Here is a 15,881-nt window from a genome sequence, read left to right on the forward strand (position 1 = left end):
AGTGTTGCAGTTTTCCATAGATTTTTGAGACTAGCCTTTTTTCTGATATATCATTGCCACATGTTTTGCCCCAATATCTGGGTTCTCATTTTACTCGTTTGATGACGTCTTTTGATGAACACAAATGTCATATATTTAGAATGCCCTAGTCCTCTATCTTTTCTTTAGTGTGGGTATTTTTCATTCTGTTTGGTAAAGTATTTATGTCTTATATTAGGGCCCTTAAGTTTGTCACTATTTTTTTCATTGATGATGATTATAGTTCTAGAGTTTCTATTTAAGCCTTTAATATATCTTGAGTTCATTTTGTTTATGGTGTGAGGTGTGGATCCTGTTTTATTATTTTGAAGCGGAGATCCATTTTTATCCAGCACCATTTGTTGAAAAGACTATCTTTTTCCCATTTAATATGTTTTAGTCCTTTATCAAAAACCAGGTGTCTGTAGGTGCTTGGTTGTATTTCTCGGTTTTCTGTTTTGATGCATTGCTCCGCATATCTATTCTTGTTCAAATAGCAAGCTGCTTTGATTACCATGGTTGTGGTAGTGTAGTGGTTTGTGTTGGGATGAAATCTGCATACTCAGCAGGTCAAAACCACAAGAAGCTCCGCAGGAGAAAGACTGGGCTTTCTACTCATGTAAACAGTGACAGTCTTGGAAACCCACAGGGAGTGCTATGAGTCAGCATTTACTTGATGGCAGTGAATTTGGTTTTTGGTTAATGTTGATTTTGAAATTGGAGAGTGAGAGACTTCCTACTCTGTTTTTGGTTTTTAGTAATATTTTGTTTATCCTGGGTTTCTTTGGTGATTCATTTTTCTAGTTCTTTGAATAATTATGCTGGGATTTGGATTGGAATTGGATTGAATTTATAGATTATTTTTGGTAATAGTGACATTTTCACTATATTAGATCTTCCTATCTATGAGCATGGGATATTTTTTTATTCATGTATGAGTCTTTTAGTTTCTTATAGGTTTCTTTGTATAAGTCCCTGCTTCTCAACCTTCCTAATGCCATGACCCTTTAATACAGTTCCTCATGTTGTGGTGATCCCCCAAGCATAACATTATTTTCATTGCTACTTCATAACTGTAATTTTGCTACTGTTATGAATCGGGTGACCCCTGTGAAAAGGTCATTCCATCCCCAAAGGGGACATGACCCACAGGTTGAGAACCCCTGGTTTAAATCTTTTGTTTCTCCGGTTAGATTTATTCCTAAGTACTTTGTTTTGGGAGTGGTTCTTATAAATGGTGTTTTTCTTTTGGTTTTCTTTTTAGAGTCCTCTTCCTTAATACACAAGGATCCAATTGATTTTTGTATGTTGATCTTTTAAAAAAAATCATTTTATTGGAGGCTCATACAACTCTTATCACAATTCATCCATCTATCAATTGTGTCAAGCACATTTGTGCATTTGTTGCCATCATCCTTTTCCAGGCATTTTCTTTCTACTTGAGCCCTTGGCATCAGCTCATTTCCCTCCTCACCTACTCTTCCTCCCTCATGAACCCTTGATAATTGATAAATTATTGTTGTTTTTTTTTCATGTCTTACATTGACTGCTGTTTCCCTTCACCCATCTTTCTGTTGTCCATCCCCCTGGGAGGGGGTTATATGTTGATCATTGTGATCAGTTTCCCCTTCGTCCCCCCACCTTTTCTCCTTAGCCTCCTGGTATGGCTTCTCTCATTATTGGCCCTAAGGGGTTAATCTGTGCTGGATTCCCTGTGTTGTGAGCTCTTATCTGTACTTGTGTACATGCTCTGGTCTAGCCAGATTTTTAAGGTAGAATTGACGTCATAATAGGGGGGAGGCATGAAAGAACTAGTGGAAAGTTGTATGTTTCATCAGTACTAGATTACACATTCAGTTGTGATCCAACTGAAAGCTGAAATCCTTGATCTTCATCAGTAAGCATTTCAAGTCTTTCTGACTTTCAGCAAGCAAGGTTGTGTTATCTGCACACTGCATATTGTTAACAATTTTGATGTCACATTCTTCTTCATATAATCCATTCTCTCGGATTATTTGCTCAGAAGAGAGATTGAAGAAGTGTGGTGGAAGGATACATGCATGACCCACACTTTTACTGTATGAACAACTTGTTCTGTATGAACATCTGCCTCTTGGGCCATATACATGTTCTGCATGAGCACAATGAAATGTTCTGGAATTCCCATTTTTCTCAATGTTACCCATACTTTGTTATGATCCACATAGTCAATTCCATTACATAGTAACAATAAAACATTAGTAGACATCTTTCTGGAATTCAAGATTCATCTGACATCAACATTGATATATCTTGTTCCATGTCCTCTTCTGATTCCAATTTGAATTTCTGGCAACTCCATGTTGATGTACTGCAACCATTTTTTGAATGATCTTCAGAAAAACTTTACTTGTATGTGTTATTAATGATGTTTTTCAATAACTCCTACATTATGTTGGCTCACCTCTTTTTGAAACGGGCATAAATATAGATTTCCACCAGTTGGTTGACCACGTTGCTGCTTCAAAATTTTTGGCATTGATGAGCACGTGTGTCCAGTGTTTCATCAATCAACTTGTCGAAACATTTCATTTGATTCTCCATCAGTAAATAGAGACTTGTTTTCCACTAATGCCTTTAGTGAAGCTTAGACCTCTTTCAGCACTTTAAGTTCTTGATCACATGCTACCACTTGAAATGGTGGAACATTGACCAATTCTTTTTGGTACATCAATTCTGGGTATTCCTTCCATCATTTTTTGATGCTCCCTTCATCATTCGATATTTTGCCCGTGGAATTCTTCAATATTGCAACTCCATGCTTGAATTTTTTTAATTTTTTCAGTTCTTTCAGTTTGAGATATGCTGTATGTTCTTCCTTATGGGTTTTTGAACTGAGTTTTTGCTTTCATTATAATACTCTACTCTGTCTTATTGTGCTTCCTTTTGAAATTTTCTGTTCGGCACTTCAGTTTTATAATTTTTTCCATGTGATTAACTACACTATGTTTACAAACAAGCTTCAGAGCCTCTTCTGGCATACACCTTGATTTTTCCTTTTGGGATCTTTTGGGAGAAAGATGGGTCTTCCTACTCCCATGAACCATTACAGTCTTAGAAATGCACAGGGGCAGTTCTACCCTGTCCTAGAAGGTTGCTATGAGTTGGCATTGACTTGATGGCAGTGAGTTTGATATTCTTCATTTATGATATTCTTGATGTTATTTCAGATCTCACCTATTCTTCAGTCATTAATGTTCAATGCGTTAAATCTGTTTTTGAGATTGTCTCTAAACACAGGTGAGATATAGTCCAGGTGGTGTTTTGGCTCTCGTGGACTTGTTTAAATGTTCTTCAGCTTCAACCGGAACTTATATACCAGCAATTAATGGTCTATTCCACAGTTAGCTTCTGCCCTCATTTTGGGTGATGATATTGAGTTTCTCTATCAGCTCCTATCATAGACATAGACAATTTGATTCGTGTGTGTTCCATCGGAAAAGGTCCATGTGTACAGTCACCAATTATGCTTTTGAAAAATATGTATTTGTAGTGAAGAACTCGTTGGTTTTTCAAAATTCTGTTATGTGATCTCTATCTTTGTTTCTATCACTAAAACCAAAAATTTCCACTAGTGATCCTTTTGCTTTTCCTCCAACTTTCTAATTCCAATGACTGGTAATTATTAATACATTTTGATTACAGGTTTGTTCCATTTCAGACTGAAGACATTGGTAGAATTTTTCAACTTCTTCATCGCTAGCTTTATAGCTTAGTGCATAAATTTGAATCATAGTTGTATTAACTGGACTTTCTTGTAGATGTATAGATATTATCCTATCACAGATGGCATGATACTTCAAGATAGCTCACACCTACAAGTGCCTAAATAGAAGCCTCTGTGGCTTAGTGTTTAAGTACTCAGCTGCTAACCGAAAGGCCAGCAATTCAAACCCATCAGCCCCTCTACAAGAGATGATGTTTATTTCCACAAAGAAGACGGCCCTGGAAACCTCATGGAGTAGATCTACCTTGTCCTACAGAGCCACCGAAGTGTCGTTCAACTTGACAACAATGGCGGCTTTCTGTGCCTATGGTCTACAGATGAATATGACAGTCCAGTTGCTCCTACAACAATACGCTCTTCACCGTAATCCTCACCCAAGTTGGTGACAAAGGTTAAGAAATGTCTTCACAGAGGAATCGCCACAGAGGTGGCCCAGGACACTATAGCCGTCCTCAGTCTTATGTCACAGAGTACATGGTAGGGTGCTTCTGGTGTACCCCACTTCCTCTGATTACTTTTCTTTGCCCCTACCCTGAGTATTTTAGGAAACATTTGTCTGAGAAAACAGAAATCTTTAGAAATGTGAATAAATTTGACTGCATGGCATCAGTCTCGGAACACAAAGCCACAAAGAGCAAACAGATTTGGTGCCTGAGTGTTGGTGCTGGTTACTAATTTGTCCTCAAAATCCACTGAAAATCAGGGCCAGGGAAACTAAAGAGAAAGCATTTGAAAGAGTCCTGCCCCAGGGTGAATGTGTCTTTCAGGTCTGACCTGAGCAGATGTTCAAGCGAGGCCACCACTTGCAGCTTTATAATCTGGGTGAGATGGGAGTCCTCACATGTCAGTGAACAATCTAACAGTTCATAAAGGCTGTTAGAAAAGTAACACAATTTTTCAAAGATCAAGGAAGGGGAGAAGATGACCCCTGGGTGAAGGGGGTGGGGACAGGCTTTAATCATCTTTGCCAACTTAATGTTACTTATCGCCTTCTCCCTCGCTCACTTTGTGGCAGCAGCTTTCCAGAGGTGGCTCAGTATTACACAGCCATCCCTCAGGAAAAAGATGGGTTTTTCCTGTAAAGATTTATAGCCTCAGAAACCCACAGAGGCAGCTCTACTCTGTTTAGAAGAGTCACTATGAGTCAGAATCCATTCAGTGGCAGTTTGTTTGGTTTGAGGTGTTGTGGGTTGGTTTTTTTTGCCAATTATTCTATTTAGTTCAATTATTTATTGAGCATGTATTCTGTGGCTAGCATGATTTTTTTAATATGTGTTAACTCATTTAATCCTCACAAATCTTGAGGTAGTTAACATTATTTTCATAAGCATTGAACTGCTAATTTAAAGGTCAGTAGTTCAAACCCACTAGCAACACTATAGGAGACAGATTTACAGCTTCAGAAACCCTATGGAGCAGTTCTGCTCGGTCCTCTGGGGTTGCTATGGTTCCCGGAACTCTTAGGGAGTCTTTTGGGGGAGAAAGAGAGGCTGTCTGCTCCTGTGAAGGTTTACCATCTCAGAAACCCCAATGGGCATGTTCCCATGTGTTGGAATCCACTTGTCAGTGGGATGTTGGTGCAAATGATGAACACTTGACTACTTAGCCAAAAAGCTGGTCATTCAGACTCACCAAGAGGTACTTTGAGGGAAGACTCCAGCGATCTGCGTTTAAAGTCACAGCCTGGAAAATCCTCTGGCGTCGTTCTCCTCAGAGCACATGGGGTCACCCAAGCTTGCAGTGTGCTCGACAGCAGCTAACAGCAACATTATTGTTGTTTGATGCAATGGTAAAGTGAGCCTGCACCCTTCGTAAGGCAATGAGTCATTTTACATGTGCTACCTCATTTACTGTAATTCTCACGAGCCTTGAGGTAGAGATCATTATTTTCATAAGCATTAAACTGCCTCATTTACCATCAAATTAGGAGAACTGGGTGGTACCCAGCTACCATAACTAAACATTTTGATAAAGGATTTTATGGAAGAATCCTGATAAAAGGGGGATCGTGGGAAATATTTCAAATTCTTGTGGGTACTTGACTTTCTGAAACCATGGAAGCTGGGACTATGGAGGCTGGAACTCATGACATGATTGCCCTGATATCCTCTTTAAAATTCAAACTAAAAACATTCCCTGACGTTTTCTTCAAACCAACAATAATTTAGCTTAACTAGTAAAAAGTATCTACCTTTTGGGCAACCAGCCCACATCTGGATGGGTCTTAAGGGACAGTTGTGTAATTGAAGGGAATAATTAAACTGGCATCAGAAAAAGGATGCAAGGGCTTACCTATTCCTTTGCAGCAAGAGCTGATACATTCTTTTGTAGGCTTATATATTCTCAGGATATGCAGAATGCGTTAATTATGTACATAGCAAGGTGGTAGTATTTTACCCTAGAGGTCCCTGAGCTCATTGGGGGAGAAACCTAATACTAGCATTGGGGGCAGGGCGAACAAAAGCAACAAGTCTGCTCGTATAAATAAAGGCCTCAGCCGGATAGTGATCAGCCATGAGCTTGGAAGAGGTAATATGTTATTGGAGAAGATAGTGGGGATGGTTTTTAACTAGGAGACTGTGACTGAGACAAATGTTAAGGCCTTCCTCTACCCAGAATCTTGGCCTCCCAGGCTTCTTAAAGATGAGAATAAAGAATTTGTCCACAGGTACGCTCTTCCCGGACCTCAGCTTCTCACAGACCTTGAGCATGGTGCTTTTTTAAGAACTCCATGTGTGGGATCACAGTGACAAGTGCAAGTATAAAGATTAGATAGGGAACTAAGGGAGCGGTGAGCTTATATTAATGGAGGCGATACAACTCAGGGCAAGAGGGCAAGAATGGGTGCACAACCTGAAGCGCGTAATCAGAGCCATGCTACAGTGTACATGTAGAAGTAATTGAACAGGCGTACGATGTGCTGTGTATCATCTCAAATTTTAAATATATATGAAAAAGAAAGTTTGGCAGCTAAACTCCACCCAGAGTCACCTTGGCAGAAAGGCTGGTGATCTACTTCTGAAAAATCAGTCCTCGAAAACCCAGTGGGCAGAGTTCTACTCTGATACACATGTGGTCACCATGACTCAGAACCCCCTAGGCAGCAACTAGAATTCCAGGTGGATTTCAGGAAAGGGAGGCCAAGGAAGTTGCCCAAGGAGAAACAGCTACGAATGGGGCACCTGTTGGAACCCAGGCATTGTTTGTGGGGGCACATGCTTCCAAGGCATTCTGCCTCTTGAGCAGAGTTTGGATCTCCTCTTCGGGTGAAGGGAAAGAGGGAGGAAGTGGGGAAGAGATGATTGGAAAGAGACGGCCCTCAGTTGATCCTGGAGCCAGATCCACTCCCCCACATGGCGGCATCCAAACCTTATCCCGCTAGACTCTGGACTGGAGTTTGACTCTCCATGCCTGCACATCAGAGTCAAGTGACCATGACACATTCATCATGAGACTGGTGTCAAAGTCCAGCCCTGGGGTGCTGTTCCAGCAACCCCAACTCAGACCTTGCTGAGCTGCCCTGGCAAGAGGGACCTTGGCTTCTCTCCTCGATGGACAGTGGGCACTGTGCATGGCCTCCTGGCCTCCAGGAGGGGCATTTCCCTTCACAACTGGAGGAAGCTGGATTGTCAGGTGCACCTCGGTTTCTCCCCACCTGCCCACCCCTCCTTAGGAGGCACCCATGGGGACCCCTGTGAGTCTTTCTGGGCTCTGACATACGAGAGGACTGTTCTCTGTTTTCTCTGGGGACGGAAATGAAGAGGTAGCAGGCGTCTCCCCTGAGAGACTGCAGGCGCATGCCAAAGTTCCCAGGAAATTGCCAGCTCACACCACCTGACAAAGGACCTCTGCTGACAAGTGGCCAGTCAACAGCAGGGTGACTGTCTAAAGCAAAGTTCTTCTTTTTTTTTTTTTTTTTTTTTCAGAAACACAAGGTGTTTCATAGGTGGGGTCTGATTTTCTTCACTCTGTAGGTGCAGTGTCATGGAAAGCAAGGAGGACTTCCGCACACAGTCTACAGAGAACAGGAAAACGGTGTCACCCTTTCATGGAGGTGCTGAGCCTGGGTGACTCAAATGGTTTATTGCTGGCTGCTAATCTAAAGGCTGGTAGGACAAGCCCACCCAGCCGCTCCATGGAAGAAAGGCCTGGTAATCTGCTTCCAGCAAGATGACAATCAAGAACACCTTGTATAGCCATTCTCTTCTGTACAGATGGGGTCACCAGGGTGGGTGCAGAAGCCAGGCCACGGCTCATGTTTCTGAGCAGTGGGAATGCCCACCAAGGATGAGCTCACTGCTTCCAGGCACTGCTCAGACTTGTAACTCCCACTCTCTGAACACTGCGTGCTTTGTGTCCTCGTCTGAGATCAAGTTTAAAACTAACTATGTGAGGGAAAGCATCATGATTTGTACCTACTGGCGGTCTAAAAACAAAACAAAGCAAAAAACACTGGCAAGGATACAAGGGGCCCTTGTTACCTGGCCAGTAGCTGCGGAAAGGCTTCTGACCCAGGAATAAACTGAGTCTTTGATTAAAGTTGGCACAACCCTCAGTGCGCTCTTCAACACCTACTCCTGCAGCCTCTGAGAGAAGGTTTCCTGAGCACCCCACTTTCTCACTGATAGGTAACCCCCACTTGAGAACAGTTCAAGGTGACGGAGAATTTGTGAATGGTGATGGTTAAGCAACATGATGAACATAATTAATGTCACTAAATTGTATGTAAGGAGCTCTGGTGGCATAGTGGGCTACGTGTTGGGCTGCTAACCACAAAGTCAGTGGTTTGAAACCACCAGCCTCACTGTGGGAGAAAGAAGAGGCTTTCTCCCATAAGGAATTACAATGTGGAAACCCCACAGGGGCAGATCTACCCAATCCTACAGGGCCACTGTGAGTTGGAATCGATTCTATTCGATTCCAAATCAGTGAAAATGTACATGTAGAGGATTTTGACATAATAGCTGCTTTGTTTCCTCTATATTTCTCAAAACAAAAAGTTATTTTTTTAAAGCCCTCATTTTAGAAGCAAGTCAGACTTTTTTTTCTTTTCTTTTTTTAAAAAATAAAACATTTTTGTTTTAATGGTGAGAAACTTTCTTTTTTAAAAATAAATCATTTTATTGGGGGCTCTTACAGCTCTTATAACAATCCATACATCAATTGTATCAAGTACATTTGTACAGATGTTGCCATCATCATTTTCAAAACATTTTAGTTCTACTGAGTCCTTTTGTTCACAGTGAGACTGTGAGCTCAGGGATGTGGAGGTCACACAGGAGGGCCCTAGGTTAATTCCGAAATGACTATACACTGAGCAAAGATTGACTCAATGTGCTGCCCAAGCTAGGCACTGGAGATAGGCCAGTGAAGCCCCAGACCACCCCTCCGGATCTAGCTTTGAGTCATCGTAACGCACTCTCCTAAGAATGCTAACTGGGATATGTTAGGAAGTGACCATTACTGCGAAGAGACGAATGAAGGGGTGGCAGATAGCCAAGGAGGGTGATAACAGTTATTGTCTCCAAGCATCCACTCCTGTGCTTCCTAAACTGGGAGGCCTAACAGAAATGATGAAAAGCAAAACCAAAATGGAACAGAAAGAAGAAAGTAACTATGATAATAATATAAAGACAAAGATAAAAATAAAGACTAAGAAAGGAAAAACCACCAACCATGTTTAAAAAGCCAGAGAAGAAATCTTTTTCTTGGAACAATTGAGAAATATTTGAGCAAATTCAGGTTGGCTCAAGAGAGAGCTCAACTGACCAAGTGCCATACTATAGCACGGTTCGACTCACCATAATCAAGTTGACAGTCATCTCTGTCTGACAGGAAAGCTGTTTGAGCCCCTCACCTGTGACTAGAGGGGATCTGCCAGAGGCCCAATCCAACCAGACACTCTGCAGATGGATTTTGGCTTCCCACCATCCTTCATAGCCCTGTACAAATGGGGTGTTCACAATTTAAGCTCTGATATTTTCCCGTTCATCATATTTGGATTTTGTCATTCTTGTCTTCGGATCACGCAGGATGGTGTGCTTCTCCTGTGTGTACTTTGTTACTGCCTCACTTGAATGAATACTTATTTGAATACAAGCCTTTTAAGACTCCAGACACTATTCTGATTGATGGCCAGGCACCATCTGCTTTCTTCACCACACTTACTGTAGTGCCCTTGAAAGATAGGGATTTCTACTCCCATAAAGAGTTACAGTCTCAGAAACTCACAGGGGTAGTTCTACCCCGCCCTATGGTGTCGCTATGAGTTGGCATCAACTCAGATGGCAGTAAGATCTGATATAATGGGAGAGAGACAAAGCTTTCTTCGTCCATAATGATTTATTGACAGGGGCAGTTCTCATCTGTTTTATGGGGTCTCTGTGAATCAGAATTGACTCTGCCAGTGAGTTTGGAGAATCATTTATCTGATATGAGTTTGCTCAGCCTTCCTTCTTATCAACATAAACTTTATCTAAATCTTCACCATCTCCATCTTATCTAAGAAAAATAATTCTTTCTAATCTTGACAGTGGTTAACTGCTTCCTTTATTTATACTTTTCCACCATGACCGTTTATGTTCTCTGAGATACTGTTATCTTTAGAACCAGAAATTCTTGTTCATTCTCTAATATATGGACTCCTTATTACTCCAAACAAATTGTAATCTCCTATATTTAAAGCAAACAAACACCTTTATACAGCTCTCTTAAACTAATACAAACCATTCCGGAGGGAAAAGTAAGAAACTGAGCTTCAGAAACATATTGCCTATAGTTTAAATCAGCTCTTGCTGCTATAGTGTGGCTTTGAACAATTTGATTAATCACACTATGCTTCAGTTTCTTTACTAAAGAATGGAAATAAAATAATACCTACCTCATAGGAAAATGCTGAGCATTAAACACATAAATTAAATACGTCAATACATACATGGCTATAAAACACAGTCATGCCTGGCACATTGTAAATGCTATGTGCTCACTTCCTGCCATCAAATCAATTTTGACTCTACTGACCCTAATCAGACAGGGTAGAACCACCCTGTGGGTTTCCAAGACTATACATGCCAGCGCTGAGATGCTTACAATGCCCCTGGATCCATAAGACTGCCCACCCACTGGCCTGTGATCTCCCTGTATTCGGCGTCACTGCGTGTGCTTCATGAGTCCAAAGAGGACTTTATAGATTGGTATTGGACATATGGGCTAATATCAGACTTTTGGACTTGATCTGGACTGGGCTGGGTTGTTTTCTCAATATTCAATTGCTCTTGTACAATACTCAATTGCTTTTTCTTATACACATCGGAGTGTCTATGATTTGTTTCTCTGGTTCACCCTGACTAACACAGAGGGGCAGTGAAACAGAGGAAAACTGTCAGAGAGAGATCGACCCGGGCTGCAACAAGGAGCCCACACATGGCAAAGCCTCTGAGCCTGGCACAGGCCTGAGCAGTGCTCCGCTCTTCTGTGCAGAGGGCAGCTAGGAGTCAGGCCTGACTTGACAGCGACTAACAGCAGCATTTCCTCCCAAGTGTGTATAATTACCATCCCATCTCTTTATCTCCAAACTTCTCCAAAGGATCATCGATAGTCTAGAGATCCTGGGAAAATCGCCTTCATCTCTCAAGAGTTCACTCCTCAACCCACTATCACATTGAAACTACTATTATCCCAGTTGTCAATGGCCTCTTAAATTGCCAACCCGAAGCCTCTTTTCATCTCCTTTGACTTCTAGGATCAGACTTGGAATTGCTTTGGGCTTTTCTGCTAATGCAGTTTCAGGTGAGGGAGCTGCTCCCATGTCCCCCTCCCTTAAATGTAAGCTTCCTCAAGCCCTCTGTTGGCGGCTTCTGATGCAATGCTCTTCCGGGGGCATTCTCCACACCCCGTCTTCAGCATTACCCTTGTGCCGCTGACTCTCACATTCATTAGGACTGGCCTTCCCCCAGCACTCGCCGAAACCCCAGATGGGCCAAGCCAATGCCTTCTTCACTAGTCCGTCACTTCATCAATCACATCATGCAGAAAAGGCCCACTTGTTTTCTTCTCTAAATTGCTCCCTCTTGCATGTTTGCTTCACACCTCTGCTCATGGCCCTTCCTCGGGTGCCAAAATCAGAAACCTTAGAGCCCTTGTTGTCTACCTTTGCAAACTAGTTTACGGGTCCCTCGGCCTGTTCATTTCTCACAGTGGGGCTCAGTTAGTGAGCCTTCATTTGCATGAGTCATCTTTTACCAGACTGACAAAACAGACATGAATATTAACTGGGAGGATAGCTTTTAGGGGAGAAGATACAGAGCAGATGCTTCCATTGCCCCCTCTTCCCCACCCCTGCACCCCTCAACTAAGTATAAGCAGAGATTTAGCCAGATCGCACAAAAATGTATCGTTGCAGCCACATGCCACATCCCAAAGGGCTGCTAGTCCTCTGAGAGCCACCCATTGCTATCACAGCGCACGTAGCTTCCGTTCTCTGCCTTCCGTCGAGACAGCAAGGCAGAAGGAAGTTATTCTCTACTCAAGTCAGGTGGAACCGCGCACGATTCGACTTTAGTTGGATGTTCTCCAAATAATCTGTCGCCAGCCCTGGAAGTCCCACCCATCCCCCTTGAAATAATCAAGTTCTAGAGACTCAGACCTTGATGCTATAGCTTCCCCAGTGCCCTCGGGTGACTCTCTTCATTGGATGGCCTTATTTGATTGAGTACATCTTAATGTTCATGAGCCTTCCTTCCCAGACTAACAAAACAGATATATTTGCCAATTCCTTCAAGGAACTGTTGGAAAGTTAGTGAGAATTCTGCTTGTAAAGGACTCTGAGTTCCTGTGAAGTAGAATGCTAAACAAACACTATCTAACCTGACTGACATTCATTCTAACAAGAACTCAGCAGTAGTGATGTCATGAGAACTGGATCTGAACTTGGGACAGTTGTGGGCCATTCAGCCACAAAAGGCAGTGGGAGCTGCCTTGCCTACATGGCAGTGTTAGACAGACATCCAGCTGGTCTGCCTGGGCCATTATGACTAAGCTCTGCCACACCGAAGTTCACATCTCTAGGAGGTCTGCTCCTGGTGGGCTCTCCCTGAACAGCCACCTGATGGTGTTCGGGGAGGGCTTCACCCTGGACAGTCCTGTCTCAAAGAATAGAAGGAGAATTCTCTTTCCCTTCTTGCAAGACGGTGGGGGAAAAGGTTGAGAAGCCGGACAACAAGGAGAAAAAGTCTGAAATCAAGAAAGCAAATGCCAGTGGCCAAGTGAAGAAGGCTAAGATCCAGGGCAAAAGCTCAAGAAAGGGAAGCCCCACACCAGCCAAAACCCTGTCCTAGTCAGAGGAATTGGCCAGTAGGAAGGATTCAGTGGCCAAATCCAGGGATGAGGAGGAAAAAGCCCTGGTTACTGTCACAAAGCCAGTTGGTGGTGACAAGCATGTCACCACTCTAATGGATAAGCTGCTTAGCATGTCTTGGTATTTATTACCCTACAGAAGATGTGCCTCGGAAACTTGGACCAGGGCGAAAGGACCTTCAGTCGGCACGAGAGGAGACCTGACACCAGCATCCCTCCTGGGACCATTCTGATCATCCTCACAGGATGCCAGGAGGCGAGTGAGTGGTTTTCCTGAAGCATCTGGACAGTGGCTTGCTGCTTGTGACTGGACCTCTCTCCCTCACTCGAGTTCCTCTGTGTAGAACACACCAGAAATTTGTCATTGCCACCTCCACCAAAATTGGTATCACGCACCAAAAGTGGTGTGAAAATCCCCAAGCGTCTCACGGACACCAACTGCAGGAAGCAGCAGCTGCAGAAGCCCAGGCACCAAGCGGGTGAGATCTTTGACACCGAGAAAGAGAAATGCGATCAGCGCAGATCAGCGCAAGGCTGGTCGGAAAACCATGGACTCGCAAATTGTGGCAAAAATCAAAGCTGTTCCCCAGCTACAAGGTGACTTGCGTGCTATCTCCGGGCTCACAAATGGAATTTATCCTCACAAATTGGTGTTCTAGATTTCTTGCCAAGAACCTAATTAAATAACTCATAGAGTCAAAAGCAAATAAAAAGACTAGAAAGAACTGACCTGCCCCCAGCTCCCCAGCAACTCCACAACCCGTGGAAGAGATCGGAAAGCTTTGTTGCACTAATAGCTGTGTCTGAGTGAACCAGTAGAAAGGAGCCTCTCTTAGACCCACAGATGTGCTGATGGGACCCACTTTGTAGGCTGCAGTGGATGAAAAGGGTGGGGGTGGGGCTAAGGGGGCCTGAGTCACTAATGAAGAATAATTTATTCTGGTCCCAGCCTTCTTTGTGTAGGGCGCCCTGGTATAAGCACAATTTCTCCAGCATTTCCCTACTTTCCTGAGCACGACCTCCTGCCTCTGCCCCATCTGCAAGGAACGCTAACCTAGAACAATGATGTCAAAAGAGACTCCCCAAACCACAACTAGACTGTGGGGTAATGGCTGCCAGAAAGGACCTACGCCCACTACCTACAACAGGGTGCAGCAGAAAATAACGTACAGGGGTCTAGAGTTGTTTCCACTGCTTTTAGTAGAAAGGGAAAAACTAGCCCACAATTTCAGAACCGTCATCATTGTGGTAGCTGTGGCCATGCACCGTTGAAACCTCTACAGGGAGTACCACTGACTGAGAACCCAGCTGCTGTCCATCTAGACCCATCACCACGTTCCCATGGGGGCTACCCTTCCCGCTGACTGCTCCTAGCCACATGTGAAGCATAGGCTGAACACATACCCAAGCAGGCCTGTTCTTTAAGATGCAGGATCCCACCAATAGAGGGCTTTGGTTCAAGGACACTCAAACCTTGGTGGAACTGTGCTGCAGTCCGTTCTGAACCATTTCTCATTCTCACCCCTCACCTTCCCAAACATCCCTATCCCAAATTGGGTATCAGACTTGCCTTGTGGTCTGTTGGCTTACTGCATCTCCTCCTATGCCATCCCCCTTTATCTTTCACACCATTGGCCCACTAAATCTCTTGCACATCTAATCCTGTCTTAACATCTACCTCCCAAAGGACCCAAGTGAACGCGGTTGTGATCACTCACAATGATATAGGCATTGCATTCTCTGTGGAATGTCTGAGAGATGAACAAAAAGTACACCTGGATATGTCAAGCCTCTACTCTCCATGAAGACTTTCATTCAGCGGTTAACATGAGTCTCATAGGTACTGTGGTGAATAATAAAAGTATATGCTTCTAACATTAGGCAGCAATTCCCTATCACATGCCTGTTTCTATACCTCAGCTTTAAGACATTATTGTTGTTAGTTGACTCTGACTCGTGGTGACCACAGGTCAAGCACAGCAAAGCATTGCCCAGTCTAGCACTGTCTTCGTGATTGTTGGTGGGTTGGAACCAATGTTGTGGCCCCTGTGGATTTTGAGTGGCTTCCAATCCAGGGGGCTCATCTATATGCACTGAATCAAACTACATTGTTGTTGTGATCCATAGAGATTTCACTGGCTAACTAATTAATTAAGGGGGTTGTAAAATTAACATAGTGGGTCATAAATGGCATTAACTAAAAATTAAGAAGGAGCATCAAAAATTTGTGGAAGGGTTATTTTATCTTTCAATTCCATTTTTTTTCATGAACATTTTAAACCTCCCTCATACAAGACAGGGTACAGCCACACAGTAAGTAATATAGAGTGAAGTGTTCATTTAAGTTATATTTACTCCCTTCCAAAACCAAACCATCGCCTCAAGTGGATGCCGACTCAGCGACCCTATAGGACAAGGTAGAACTGCCCTTGTGGGTTTTTGAGACTGTAACTCTTAACAGGAGTAGAAAACTCTCTCTCCTGAGGAGTGGCCAGTAGTCTTGAACTGTGGACCTTATAGTTAGCAGCCCAAGTGGTAACCACTACACCACCAAGGCCCCTTAGTTATGTATAATGTGCAATGGCTTATGATATCAGAGGCATGTCTTACTAGATTAATATCAAAAATTTTGAAAGCTAAAAAGCTAGACCATGGGCTGCTCTTCCAGTGCTCAGAAGGTGCCTAATTAAATTGCAGGGACCTAATCCATGTTAACTGAATGCATTGATCAGAAAAAGAGGGG

At 43.2% G+C, this 15,881-nt stretch overlaps 1 pseudogene; it reads left to right on the forward strand.

Annotated features, from left to right (window-relative positions):
- The first annotated feature begins 6,298 nt into the window (after positions 1-6,298).
- On the forward strand, positions 6,299-13,797 carry LOC101642678 (annotated as a pseudogene).
- The last annotated feature ends 2,084 nt before the right edge of the window (positions 13,798-15,881 follow it).

This window comes from Echinops telfairi, unplaced genomic scaffold, assembly GCF_000313985.2.
Source record: "Echinops telfairi isolate 266 unplaced genomic scaffold, ASM31398v2 ScPeMD7_7424;HRSCAF=8462, whole genome shotgun sequence".
Lineage (NCBI taxonomy): Eukaryota > Metazoa > Chordata > Mammalia > Afrosoricida > Tenrecidae > Echinops > Echinops telfairi.